This window comes from Eschrichtius robustus, chromosome 10, assembly GCF_028021215.1.
Source record: "Eschrichtius robustus isolate mEscRob2 chromosome 10, mEscRob2.pri, whole genome shotgun sequence".
Taxonomy (NCBI): Eukaryota; Metazoa; Chordata; class Mammalia; order Artiodactyla; family Eschrichtiidae; genus Eschrichtius; species Eschrichtius robustus.
The window spans coordinates 33,192,146-33,204,739 of NC_090833.1; the positions used below are offsets into that span (position 1 = coordinate 33,192,146).

At 43.1% G+C, this 12,594-nt stretch overlaps 1 long non-coding RNA gene across 3 annotated transcripts in view; it reads left to right on the plus strand.

The window, feature by feature from the left end:
• The first annotated feature begins 8,203 nt into the window (after positions 1-8,203).
• LOC137769860 (uncharacterized) overlaps positions 8,204-12,594 on the plus strand; it is a 40,755-nt gene continuing 36,364 nt past the window's right edge. For 2 of the 3 annotated variants that reach the window (XR_011075098.1, XR_011075097.1), the window contains exon 1: positions 8,204-8,724. This is a non-coding gene — a long non-coding RNA (uncharacterized lncRNA). Of the gene's footprint in view, positions 8,725-9,481; positions 9,558-12,594 lie in introns of all 3 variants that reach the window. The other variant, XR_011075096.1, reaches the window with a different exon arrangement.

Consider the following 12,594-nt stretch of genomic DNA (forward strand, 5'->3'; position numbering starts at 1 on the left):
TGTGATAAGCCAGAGAGGGCAGGACGTGAAATCTGTCCAAAGTGATAGGAGCTTTATCACTGATTAAGGACCGATGTCCCCAGAGGCGAGGGCCACACCTTGTTTTTGAGAGTGGTCAGTAAGTGGTACAGCTTCCAAAAAATACAGCCCCTCTCCCTCCCCCCTTATGTGCCTCACTGCCTCCTGTTCTGGCTCTGCTGTCCTTGACTGCAAATCTGCAGGAGAGGTCTTGGATCAGCAATAGATTGGATCTTCCTCTTTACTCAACCCTATAGGTTCAAGTGTTTGGTCAATGGCACCCCTAGAGGGTGTCCAAGTAAGGAAGTTTCTTTTGTGACGATGAATGGGGATGCTACTGGCATTTGGCAGGCAGGGGCCAGGGATGCTGAATTCCACAATGCAAGAGGCAGTCTACACAACAAAGAAATAGCCCAGCAAAAGTACCAACTGTGCCCACACTGAGAAATACTAGCAGATTGTGACTTTCAAACTTTTTTTGACCAAGACGCTTGGTTTCACAATCCCATAAACACACACTTCTGAAACAAAAGTTTCATGCAACAGTATTTGCCCTTATTACATGTAATGAGCTCAGGTATTTTCTACTCTATTCTGTGCCATTCCACTGAATTAAAAAAAAAAAAAAAAAGAGGCTGGTCAAAACCTACTACATAGATATCATGACCTACAAATGGGCCAAAACCCATATTAGGAGGTAATCATTTCAAAACTCTTAATCAGCACCAGCGGTGGGAATATAGAGGGACCCTTATTGTAAGAATCATTTGTCTGCTCTCACCCACACTACTTGACTTAGTAAATTTTAGGGTAAAGTGAAAGCTCCAGTGACTTCTGATGAGCTAAACTTGTCTTGCTCTGTCTCCCGAAGAGATGCCCAAAGAGAGACAAACAATTGTCCATCGTTGAAGTGTGCGGTTTTCACAGGACCCTGCTCTGAGCCAGGCGGCCCATGTGTTTTGCATTTCCCCACAGTGGGAACAGATGGATCCAACCATTCAAAGGCTTTTGCAGGGTAGGGCTGAGGACCCTGAACTCGGCTGAAAGGCTTTAAGAGAATACTTCTCACCTTCTCTGAACTACAGCGTGACACCTATGGCAGAGGGCAGCCTGGTTCTCCAAATCAATCCCAAACTTCCCTGCCACTGTGTGCAAGCAGACCAGGTTGTAATATGGAGGAAGAAGTGCAAGAGTAGATGCCACCCGGGAGGCTGAGGGCAGGGCCAGGCTCAATGGGTGGGGCTGTGACACTGGCTGGTGGGATACCCAGCCACTGTTTGACACCTCCTGACCACTAAAGTCAGTCACAAACTGATCCCTTCTTCCAGCTGCTTCCTCTAATATTTTTACCACACTCTTAACAGCCATCATATCAACATATTACTTTAAATGGTCTAAATGCTACCACTTTCAGAAAAATGTGGCCCTCCCCCTGCCTCTCCATGGACAGTCCCTCCCTATATAGTCCCTTCCTTTATGGACAGGAAAAGCATATATATATCCTGGATTTTGCGACTTGTTCTTCTCACATGCAGAGCTCTTGAGAAAAGCATCTCATTCTCTCTCCAGCACCCCAGTGCCACCGAGGATTCAGACAACCCCTCGAACACCCCCCACACCTGCTCCATGCTCTGGGAATCCCAGCCCTGCCAGGCCTCTCATTCTTAATGACGCATGAAACATCATACATTTTACCACCAGAAAGCTGACAAAATAAAATGTTGGCTTGCTCTGGCCTGAGCAGGTCTGTATTCTTACAGTCTAAACAAGATTATGATGACCCGCGTAGGTAGGGGCTTTCATAGCTTCCTTACCACTTATCTCATGTCATTATCACAACAACCCTGGAGGCGGCAGGGCACGTCTTATTATCCCTTTCAGAGATGAGAAAACTGAAACTTAGAAGGGTTAAGTAGCTGACTTTCTCAAGGCCAGTAGGTAATGAAGGGCAGAGCTGGAACTTGAACTTGGGTCTTCTGGCCACCCATGCATATTCCACTCACATTTCACTGTCTCCACCACCACCTGTGTTAGGCACCCAGGCTTTATTCAGAACTCCATTCACCTACCTCGTTATCCAGGGGATACACGAAAAGAAAACTGAGAGTTTTTCACCTTCACGTGGGAAGTTGCAGGAGTCTCACAGGACTTCAGTGGGAGATGCAAGTTTCCAACAGCAAGTCCAAGGAAATCCCAACATGCAATTTTCACCACCTCAACATCTGTGCTTCACAAATAATATTTGCCAAGAAGGATGATTGCTGATGTGGGTGCCTTGCTGTTTGGTGGGAGCTGGTCCTTCAGGCCCCCAATTCAAATAGCTGCCTGTGGCCTGTGAATAAAGAGGAAAGATCAGAGCTGGCATTGGTGTCTTTGGCCAGACAAGTCTGTGTCTGAGAAGGCAACAGCTCACTACAGGTAGCCAGCGATTCAGTGCAGAGCCGTGAAACTAGAGACTGGGGTAGATCTCTAGAAGAGCTCCTTGTCTGTGGCTGTTTTGTGAAGGAGCAAGTAGCCTCTCCACCTGAGAAATTCCTAAAAGTCCTCGGGTAGTCAGCACAGGGAAACAGCTGGTGGTTATACTGATCACATGAGTCATCAAGAAAAGGTTAAATTGTGCTCTGTGGGTTCTTTTCAGAAAAGCTCAGAAGTGTAAAACATCTTAGCAAAGACTCTTATCAAAAACAAATAGAGGGCTTCCCTGGTGGCGCAGTGGTTGACAACCTGCCTGCCAATGCAGGGGACACGGGTTCGAGCCCTGGCCTGGGAAGATCCCACATGCCACGGAGCAACCAGGCCCGTGAGCCACAACTACTGAGCCTGCGCATCTGGAGCCTATGCTCCGCAACAAGAGAGGCCGCGACAGTGAGAGGCCCGCGATGAAGAGTGGCCCCCAATCACCGCAACTAGAGAAAGCCCTCGCACAGAAACTAAGACCCAACACACCCAAAAATAAATTAATTAATAAATAAATTTATAAAAAAAAAATAGAATCAAAAGTAACTTTTTTAAATTAAGAAGGGCAAGCTTTAATAACTTAGAAAACTATTAGAACCTCTCTTTGCCCAAATTTTTACATAGATGTGTTACACGGGATTTTTTTGAAGCCAAATTTCCTCTTTTATGTTTGTGAACCTCATGAAATGGAACACCTACCTTCTTCAAAAGATACTTTGAAGCCATAAAAATGTTCATACACTATGACTCCATAATCCCCTTCTGGGAAGCTAGCCTAAGAAAATACCCTGAAATATGGAAAAACCATATGCAGAAAAATACTCATCAAAGACTTGCTTAGTGAAAAACTGGAAGCACCCCAAATATTCAAAAAGGGGAGGGAGGATGATAAAATAAATTAGGGTATAAGCCTTGAAGAAATATTCTATAACCATTAAAAATGATGGTATGAAGTTTATGAAGGATCAGAGAAAATACTTATGATAAAGTATTAAGTAAAAAAAAGTCTGGAAAAATATTTGCACACACATGATTTATAAAAACAAGCAGGGAACATAAAAATGTACTTGTCACTGTGTCAATGTGGTAGGATTACGGATTGTTACCTTGTTTTCAAATTTCTCTAACAGTATTATATCTCTTCTTTTTAAAAAAAAAGTTCAATCCCTAAAAAAAAAAAAAAAATAGGAAGGCAATAGATGCTATTAATGCTTTAAGTAGGAAGAAACACCATGAGTAGAGGTTGGGGGTTAAGTTAAGATGAGAAACTGCCCATCTTATTGCCCAAATATTGTGTCTTTAGAATGGTTTCATGTTTTATGAAATAAATATAAAATATATGCAAAAAGAATATATAAAAATATAGTTTTGTTTAAGGCACAGAAAAGTCCAAATTATATTACTGCAGAAACCATTCAGTGTTTAAAGCTTCTCTTATTTCTATGTTTTCAGGTTACTATGCATCTACTTACAAGGGGCTTCTTGTCAAGGAGCATTGAAATGATGCTTAGTGTCTCTTTACAGTTTTTATTTCATCTGCAGCACTTGATATGCCATGATCAGGTGGATATGGGTGTTGGGTTTAGAAAACAAATCTCATTTTCTCCCTCCACCATCCAGGACACTTAGAATCATGGAAGAAATGGAAGGAAACTCCAGGTCATTCAGGTAGAAATCTCCTTAGCAGGATCACATGTCCCAATGAGGTTGGGGGGAGGGGGGACATGCAGGGTCCCTGACTCACTATGTAAGTGTGACTCCAGAGTCAAAATTCCGCTCAGGGGCAAAACAAGGTCAATTTACAAAGGTGAAAAAAAACCCACACGAATCCAAATCCAAATCCCTGGGAAAATGCAAACTGGAAATGTAAATCAAAGGAACATAGTTCTTGACACAAGAAAAATAAGAGGGAAGGCATAAAGACACCTGTTGGTACCTATTACTGCACAACAAACTACCCTAAAATTTAGCAACTTAAAACAAGAACCACTTTACTGTATTTCACGATTTTATGGGTCAGGAATTCAGGCAGGGCTCAGCAGAGAAATGCTTTTGCTTTTCATGGTATCTGAGGGCACTCAGTGGTACTCAGCTGGCAAATCAGTCTAGAGTATTCAAAGATTCCCTCATGTGTCCGATGCCTGGGGAGGCTGGCAGCCTGGGCTGGGCTGGATCTGTTGACCACAGCTCCTACACCTGGCCTCTCTAGCACAGCAGTCTCCTCGGTATATTGGAGCTCTTACATGGTAGCTGCCATGGCCCAGAGCAAGCATTTAGAGGCCTAGACTTCTTGCAAACTGGCTGGAAATTCCGGAACATCACTTCTGTCATATACTATTGGTCAAACAATCAGTAAGGCTAGCCCAGGTTCAAGGTGGGGAGGAGGCAGTGCAAAGGGATGGAGGTGGAGTTCGTGTGTACATCGCTGGTGATGATGGAAATTGGTACAACGTTTTGAGAAGGCACCCTGTCAATATGTACAGAATACATAAAGCCATTCATCCGTTTTGGACCCCTGTCTCAGTCCTGGGCATCCATCTACCCTAAAGAAATAATTATACTAGGGACATGAAAGATTTACTATTATCTATCAGAGTGACAAAAATAAACAAAACCTAAAAGTTCAGCAGTAGGAAAATGATTAAGGCTTAACACCACTCTGGAATAGTAAGTAGCTATTAAGAATGTTAATTATGAAAGTTTTACATAGAAACATGGAAAATATTTACACTGTGGTGTTAAACAGAAAAAAACACCAAAGGTTATATGCATGTAAACAGGGAACAAAGGAGAACAGACAGGAATAAAAATAGTTTTATTAGGGTAATGACATTAGATCATTATTTTTCCTATTAGATTTTTTTCTTTAAAATACAAGGAACAGAGAATCATGTTAAACACCACCACAGGGGATGCAAACAGCAAAATCCAGTTAGTGTGGGACACTAACTCTACAGGATAAATGATCAGTTTTTTTCAACAAATAAATTACAAGGAAAAAAACAAAAGGAAGGGGAATCTAGAGGTTTAAAGAGACTTGTCAACCCATTGGAATAGTTGGGCATTATTTCGATCCTGATCCAAACAAATGAATTGCAGTGACAATATTTAAGAGACTTAGGGAAAATTTGAACTCTGGGCTTTTGTTTATCTTAAGGAATTATTGTTTATCTTGTTAAAGATGATAATGGTATTGTGGATACTTTTTAAAGTCCTTATCTTTTAGAGATAACTACAGAAATGTTTACAGGTTAAATGATACGATATCTGGGATTTGCTCCCAAAAATATGGAGTGGTGGGAGAAGTGGATGGGGTGAAGATGAAAGGAGATAAGGAGTTGGTAGTTGGGGGGAAGGGTGGTATTATACTGCTCTCTTCTGCATTTCTTTGAAAGTTTCCGTAGTAAAAAAAGGCATTCATTTTCAATGTCATTTAAGGTTGCTGAATGAAGGGACAAGCCAGGCTGTGCCTTGGAGGGATGCATCGGACATTGGTGTGGAAAGGATGCCACAGGAGCCTGGGGGTGAGGAAGGCCTGAACCTGAACAGTGGGGGACTTAGAAACCCAAACAGGTTCTTACAGACAGGAGACCTGGCCCTGGTCCCAGGTGGCTGCTTCAAGCCTTGGGCCCAATCAAAGTCTCAGTTTCCTCAGCCATTAACCAAGGATAAAGATCTTACCTTGAGATGCACCAGTGAAGCTGTTTGATGCCTTAAAGATTCTGGTACCAGTTTCCAAAGGTGGATGTGTGTTGGGAGGGGTGGGTTCCCCCACACCATCAAGCAATTCTCTGCACCTGGGTGTCCTAAAATTCAACTCAATTCTGACACAGCTAGCAGCAGATCACACAGTGAAGGGTTTAGTCCTACAGGATGGCTCCCCTCCCCCCACTTCAAACGCCATTGCAAGTCGATGTCATCACCCGTGCTTCCGACCAACCGGCTATAGATTGAAGGTTCCAACGACCTCCTTCTTGGGTTCGGTTAATTTGCTAGAGCAGTTCATGTAACTCATGAAACATTTTACTTACTAGATCAGTGGTTTATTATAAAAGGATATAACTCAGGAAGAGCCAGATGGAAGAGAGGCATAGCGCAAGGTCAGGGGAAAGGGTGTGGAGCTCGGAGCATCCAAGCCCTCTGGGAGTGCACCATTCTCCCCAGAGCTCCACGTGTCCACCAACCCTGAAGCTCTCTGAACCCCATCCTTCTGGGTTTTTATAGAGGCTTCAATCATAGGCCATTGGCAATAGAACTCAACCTCCATCTCCTCTCCCCTCCCCAGGGGTCTGGAGGTGGGACTGAAAGTTCCAACTGGCAACCAGCCCCCATTCTTAGGTGCTGGTCTAAAAGTCACTTCATTAACACAACAAAAGACACCTTTATCCCTCTCAGCACAGGAAACTCCAAGGGTTTTAGGAACTCTGTGCCAGAAATGGGGATGTAGATCAAATATATATTTCATATTACAAATATCATAGCCCATTTTGGGCAGAAAAGCTGTTGGGTGCTGTGCATACATTAGGAGCAGCATAAGGCACAAGCTCCAGCCATGCTTGGCCAGGTCACCCAGGGCCCTGGCCTGTCCTGGTCTGTGAGAGGACACATGGTGACCTCAGCTGCTGATTACTCATCAGATTACAGGAAAGGAGGGGATGCCAGAAGCCAGAGTCCCAGAGAGGAGCCAGCAGCGCCCCTGTCATCCACCACCTAACAGCAAGTCCTGTGGGGGCAGGGATGGGAGAACAGTCCTGTCCTTGACCTTTAGCTACAGAGGCCTCAGAACTGGAGAAGATCATGAACTGTTTCCAAGCGGACACAGGGGTCCAGGTAGGAGGGACAAAGAGGAGCTTGCCTTGAGCAGGCGGGAGCAAGCAGTGGCTGATATGGGCACGCTCGTCTCCTTCCTCTTTCCCGAGGAGGAAGGATCGAAGCCTGGCTCTAAATTCCAGCTGTGCCACCTTGGGCAAGTCACTCCACCTCCTTGACCGGCAGTGTGTCCTCTACAAAGTAGAGACAGTAACAATACCTGTCTCAGAGGGTTGTTAAGTGGCATCAGAAGACCTTTAACAAATAGCAGTTCTCTCCCCATTCATCACGCCTCCAATCAGAGCCCTGGGCAGTAGCTGTCTCCATATTCTAAGCAAGGGTCTCACTTCAAGGGAGATATTTAAGATTCAGAAGCCTCATTAGAGATCTGATGTGCTTTGTCTGGGATGTGGCTAGGAGCAAAGAGATTTTTAGAAGCTCCCCAAGTGACTCCAGTGGGCCGCAGGGCTGAGAATTCCTTGTGATACTCCTGATAAAGATCAAGTGAATGAATAAAATCAGCTTTTTTTCTTATTGCACTTTAGGGCCAAGTGCAGCTGAATGGGGGTCTTGGGGTCCAAAGATTTGGGAAATTAAAGAAAAATTTAACCCCTCAGAAACTAGGGTCAACTCTGGAATGTTGTCACGTGTTTAAAGCTTGGCGATTTGGCCAAGCCTCGTTTAAGTTTTCTTTTCTTATAACATGATGAATAGTTCTGTGTTGGTTTTTCCCCCCTCCCTGTTATTTTGCAATGGCCCTTATTCAAAGGCTTGAAAAATTTGATGAACCATGTCTCTCTGATACACGTCTAAGAATAAATTAGAAAATATTTGAAATATATTTAGGAAAAAAATGCCATTTGGTACCACAAGAATTGAGGGTTTATAGAAAGACGCTGTTCAGAATAAATGTCAGGCATTCTTTTTGGATGAATAAGGCCCTGCAGAGGTCCCATCACGACTGGTCAGTTCATCCCTCAGTTTGACTTGTAAGTGCTCATTGATTCTGTGGAAGGCGCTCTGGAATGGGGTTGGAACTCCAACACACCCACAGAAATGACATGGAAACTCTTGGTCCAGTCCTGGGAAATGGATGCTTTCTTTCCTTTCTCAAAGCCGGAGGGATCTGGCAGTGTTTTCTCAGACTTCTCTCTTTTACTCTTGGAATCTTCATGCTCCCAGAGATTTAATGAGTGGTTCTCAAAATGTGGTCCCTGGACCAGCCGCAGCATCACCTGGGAATCTGTTAGAAATGCAAATTCCCCTGCCCACACAGCAGACCTACCGAAACAGAAATTCTGGGATGGGGCCCAGCCATCAGTGTTTTCACCAGCCTTCCAGGAGATTCTGATCCACTGGAGTCGAGAACTACTGATTACGAGCACAGACGGATCATGAACAGACTTTGCTTCAAAGTCAGCTCTGCCACTTATCACTCAGGTAAGTCACTTCACCTCTCTGATCCTCTGTTTCCTCTGCGAAAAATAAGAATAATAGCCTACCACTGTAGGCTCGTTTGAGGATTAAGGGAAGGGATGCAAGTAGAGTGTTTAGCACTGTTCTTTGCAGGGCTGGGATTAGGGTGAAGCGAATGAGGTGCCTACAGTCCTGTGGATACCTCCTTAAATTCTGCATCCAGAGATGGCTCACTTACCTCACCCTCGTCCCAGCCCTGGTTCTTGATATTCCACAAGTGCTCTGTAAATGGCTGCTACTATTTTATATTACTGAGGGGTCATCCATCTTCGGGGCCTTGACCATGCAAAGTTCCGGAGTCAAAGTCTTTAGACAGTTTGGTGTAGAGGAAAGAGCACTGGTTCTGGAGTTCGCAGGCCAGGATCTGACCTCTAGGAATGCCAGGCAAGGAGAGGGGTGCAGAGCAGAGGTGGGGCAAGCCCAGCTGCCCTAGACAGGCTCCTTTCACTGGGCAGGGCTCTTTCTTCCCTGTTTCCTTCATTCTGAGAGAAACAGAGGCCACTCTTGAGTTTGGACCCTCTCCCATCTGTGATCACTGTATTTTCTGTATCAGTAGATACCGAAAAAGCATTTGACGAAATCCAACATCCACTCTTGATGAAAATTTCAGCAAATTAAGAATTGAAGGGGAATAGAAGAGGACTTCCTCCTTCTGTCAAAGGGCCCCCACAAACCCCACTGCTAACATCTTACTTACTATAAGATGTCCCTCTCCATCTAGGATCAGGAACAAGATAAGGATGTCCACTTTCACTGCTATTCTACGCTGCACCAGAGGCTCTAGTTAGTTCATTAAGGCAAGAAAAAGAAACAAAAGGCATCCACAATGGAAAAGAAGAAGTAAAACTGCCTTTATGCGCAGATGACCTGACTGTCTATGGGGAAAATCTGATGGAATCTACAGTAAAGCTACTAGAACTAAGGAGTGAGTTTAGTGAGGCTGCAGGATACCAAATCAATGCACAAAAGTCAACTTTATTTCTATATACTAGCAATAAAAATTGGAATTTAAAATGTAAAAATAATGTCATTTATAATAGCATAAAATATGAAATACTTAGGTATAAATCTGCAAAAGATGTGAAAGACCTGTGCTGAAAACTATAAAACATTGCTGAGTGAAATTAAATAAGATCTAAATAAATGGAGAGATAACCCATTACCTAATCCAAGGGCGCAAAGATTGACCCCTATGTTTCTTCTCAGAGTCTTATAGTTTTGATTCATTTTGAGTTCATTTTTGTATATAGTGTGAGGCAGGAGTCCAACTTTATTCTTTTGCATGTGGATATCTGGTTGTCCCAATACCATTTGGTGAAGACCCTATTTTTCCCCCATTAAACGGTCTTGGCACCATTGCAGAAAATCAATTAATCATAAATATGAGGGTTTCTTTCTAGATTCTCAAATTCTGTTCCCTTATATATATGTCTATCTTTATGTGAATACCACACAGTCTTGATTGCTATAGATTTGTAGTAAATTTTGAAATCATGAAGTTTGAGTACTGCAACTTTATTCTTCTTTTTCAAGATTGTTTTGGCTATTCAATTTGGACAATTGATTTTTTTTTAACATCTTTATTGTAGTATAATTGCTTTACAGTGTTGTGTTAGTTTCTGCTGTATAACAAAGTGAATCAGTTATATGCATACGTTTATCCCCATATCCCCTCCCTCTTGCATCTCCCTCCCACCCTCCTTATCCCACCCCTCTAGGTGGTCGGCAAAGTACCGAGCTGATCTCCCTGTGCCACGCAGCTGCTTCCTACTAGCTATCTATTTACATTTGGTAGTGTATATATGTCAGTGCTACTCTCTTACTTTGTCCCAGCTTATCCTTCCCCCTCCTTGTGTCCTCAAGTCCATTCTCTATGTCTGTGTCTTTATTCCTGTCCTGCCCCTAGGTTCATCAGAGCTATTTTATTTTTAGATTCCATATATATGTGTTAGCATACGGTATTTGTTTTTCTCTTTCTGACTTACTTCACTCTGTATGACAGACTCCAAGTCCATCCATCTCACTACAAATAACTCAATTTCGTTTCTTTTTATGGCTGAGTAATATTCCATTGTATATATGTGCCACATCTTCTTTATCCATTCATCTGTCGATGGACACTTAGGTTGTTTCCATGTCCTGGCTATTGTAAATAGTGCTGCAATGAACAATGTGGTACATGACTCTTGTTGAATTATGGTTTTCTCAGGGTACATGCCCAGTAGTGGGATTGCTGGGTCATATGGTAGTTCTATTTTTAGTTTTTTAAGGAACCTCCATGCTGTTCTCCATAGTGGCTGTATCAATTTACATTCCCACCAACAGTGCAAGAGGGTTCCCTTTTCTCCACACCCTCTCCAGCATGTATTGTTTGTAGATTTTTTGATGATGGCCATTGTGACCGGTGTGAGGTGATACCTCATTGTAGTTTTGATTTGCATTTCTCTAATGATTGGTGATGTTGAGCATCTTTTCATGTGTTTGTTGGCCATCTGTATGTCTTCTTTGGAGAAATGTCTGTTTAGGTCTTCTGCCCATTTTTGGATTGGGTTGTTTGTTTTTTTTTGATACTGAGCTGCATGAGCTGCTTGTATATTTGGAGATTAATCCTTCATCAGTTGCTTCATTTGCAAATATTTTCTCCCATTCTGAGGGTTGGACAACTGATTTTTGACAAAGCTGTGAAGGTTGTTTAGTGGAGAAAGCATGGCCTTCTCAACATATAGAATTCTGGAACAGCTGGATATCCATATGTCTTGATTTTTTTACTCTCTTCTGCCCATCACCTCTGCTTTTGGCTCAACCCCTATTTTCTGAAATGCTTGTATTCTTCTAAAGTTCTTTTTCTTATTCCTTTTCAAAAACATAAATTTAATTAATCTTAATTAAATTTAAATCTTCTTGGTCTGTGCTTTCTCTTTTCGCAGGCTATGCCTTATCTCTCCATTCATAGATGATTTCTGAAATCTGGGAGTGTGACCAGCTTAAAGGGCAAAACTGATGGGAGCCAAGGAAGCAGCCTGTGAATCTGTTCTCTGTGCCTTCCTCAGTCAATGGCCTTCCTTCCCCCTGGTCAGCTCTGGGGAAGGACCTGAGTAGCCAGAGCTACAAGGATTCTGGCACCTGCAGGGCCATCAGGCACTGGGCAACTTCTCTAACTTGGTTTCTGAAGGAGTCAGGGCCTCCTCAGCCTCCGCGTCTACTTTGTCCATGAGCATAACATGTGTCTTCGTGACATAAATCAAGTATCCAGTGCATGGATGTCCAGCTAGCCTTGCAAACAGGCCTCAGAGGTCCTGATCTGGCCACTTATAGGGCAGGAAGTACCAGGAGAGCTCTGTGTGGCACAGGATTCTCACAGCGTGGCCCCCGATCCAGCAGCATCGGCATCACCTGGAACTTGTTAGAGATCAAATTCTCACACCTATTGAATCCGAACCTCTGGGGTGAGGCTTAGCAATCTGTCTTTTATCCGGGCCTTCAGGTGATTCTGAGGCACCTTGGCCGTTAAAATGCTTACCTGCTGGCACTAAATTACCAAGATTTAATATCCTACTCCTGCCATTTGCTACCTGTTACTTAAAATCTCTGCGTCTCAGTCTCCTCATGTACACAGTGGAGATAATAAAGGTACTAGCTTCCTAAAGGCTCTTGTTCAAATTAATGGCATGATCCATGTAAATTTCTCAGGAAGCACGTAATAATCATTAGCTTATAAATGTAAATTTCCCTTGCCCTCCCTGCTTATGAAAATTCATTGTCATGTGTAACAGTCGTATAAAAATTTCGTAAAGAAATTTGTATGTAATGGTCCTACTCGTTTTTATAAGAAGC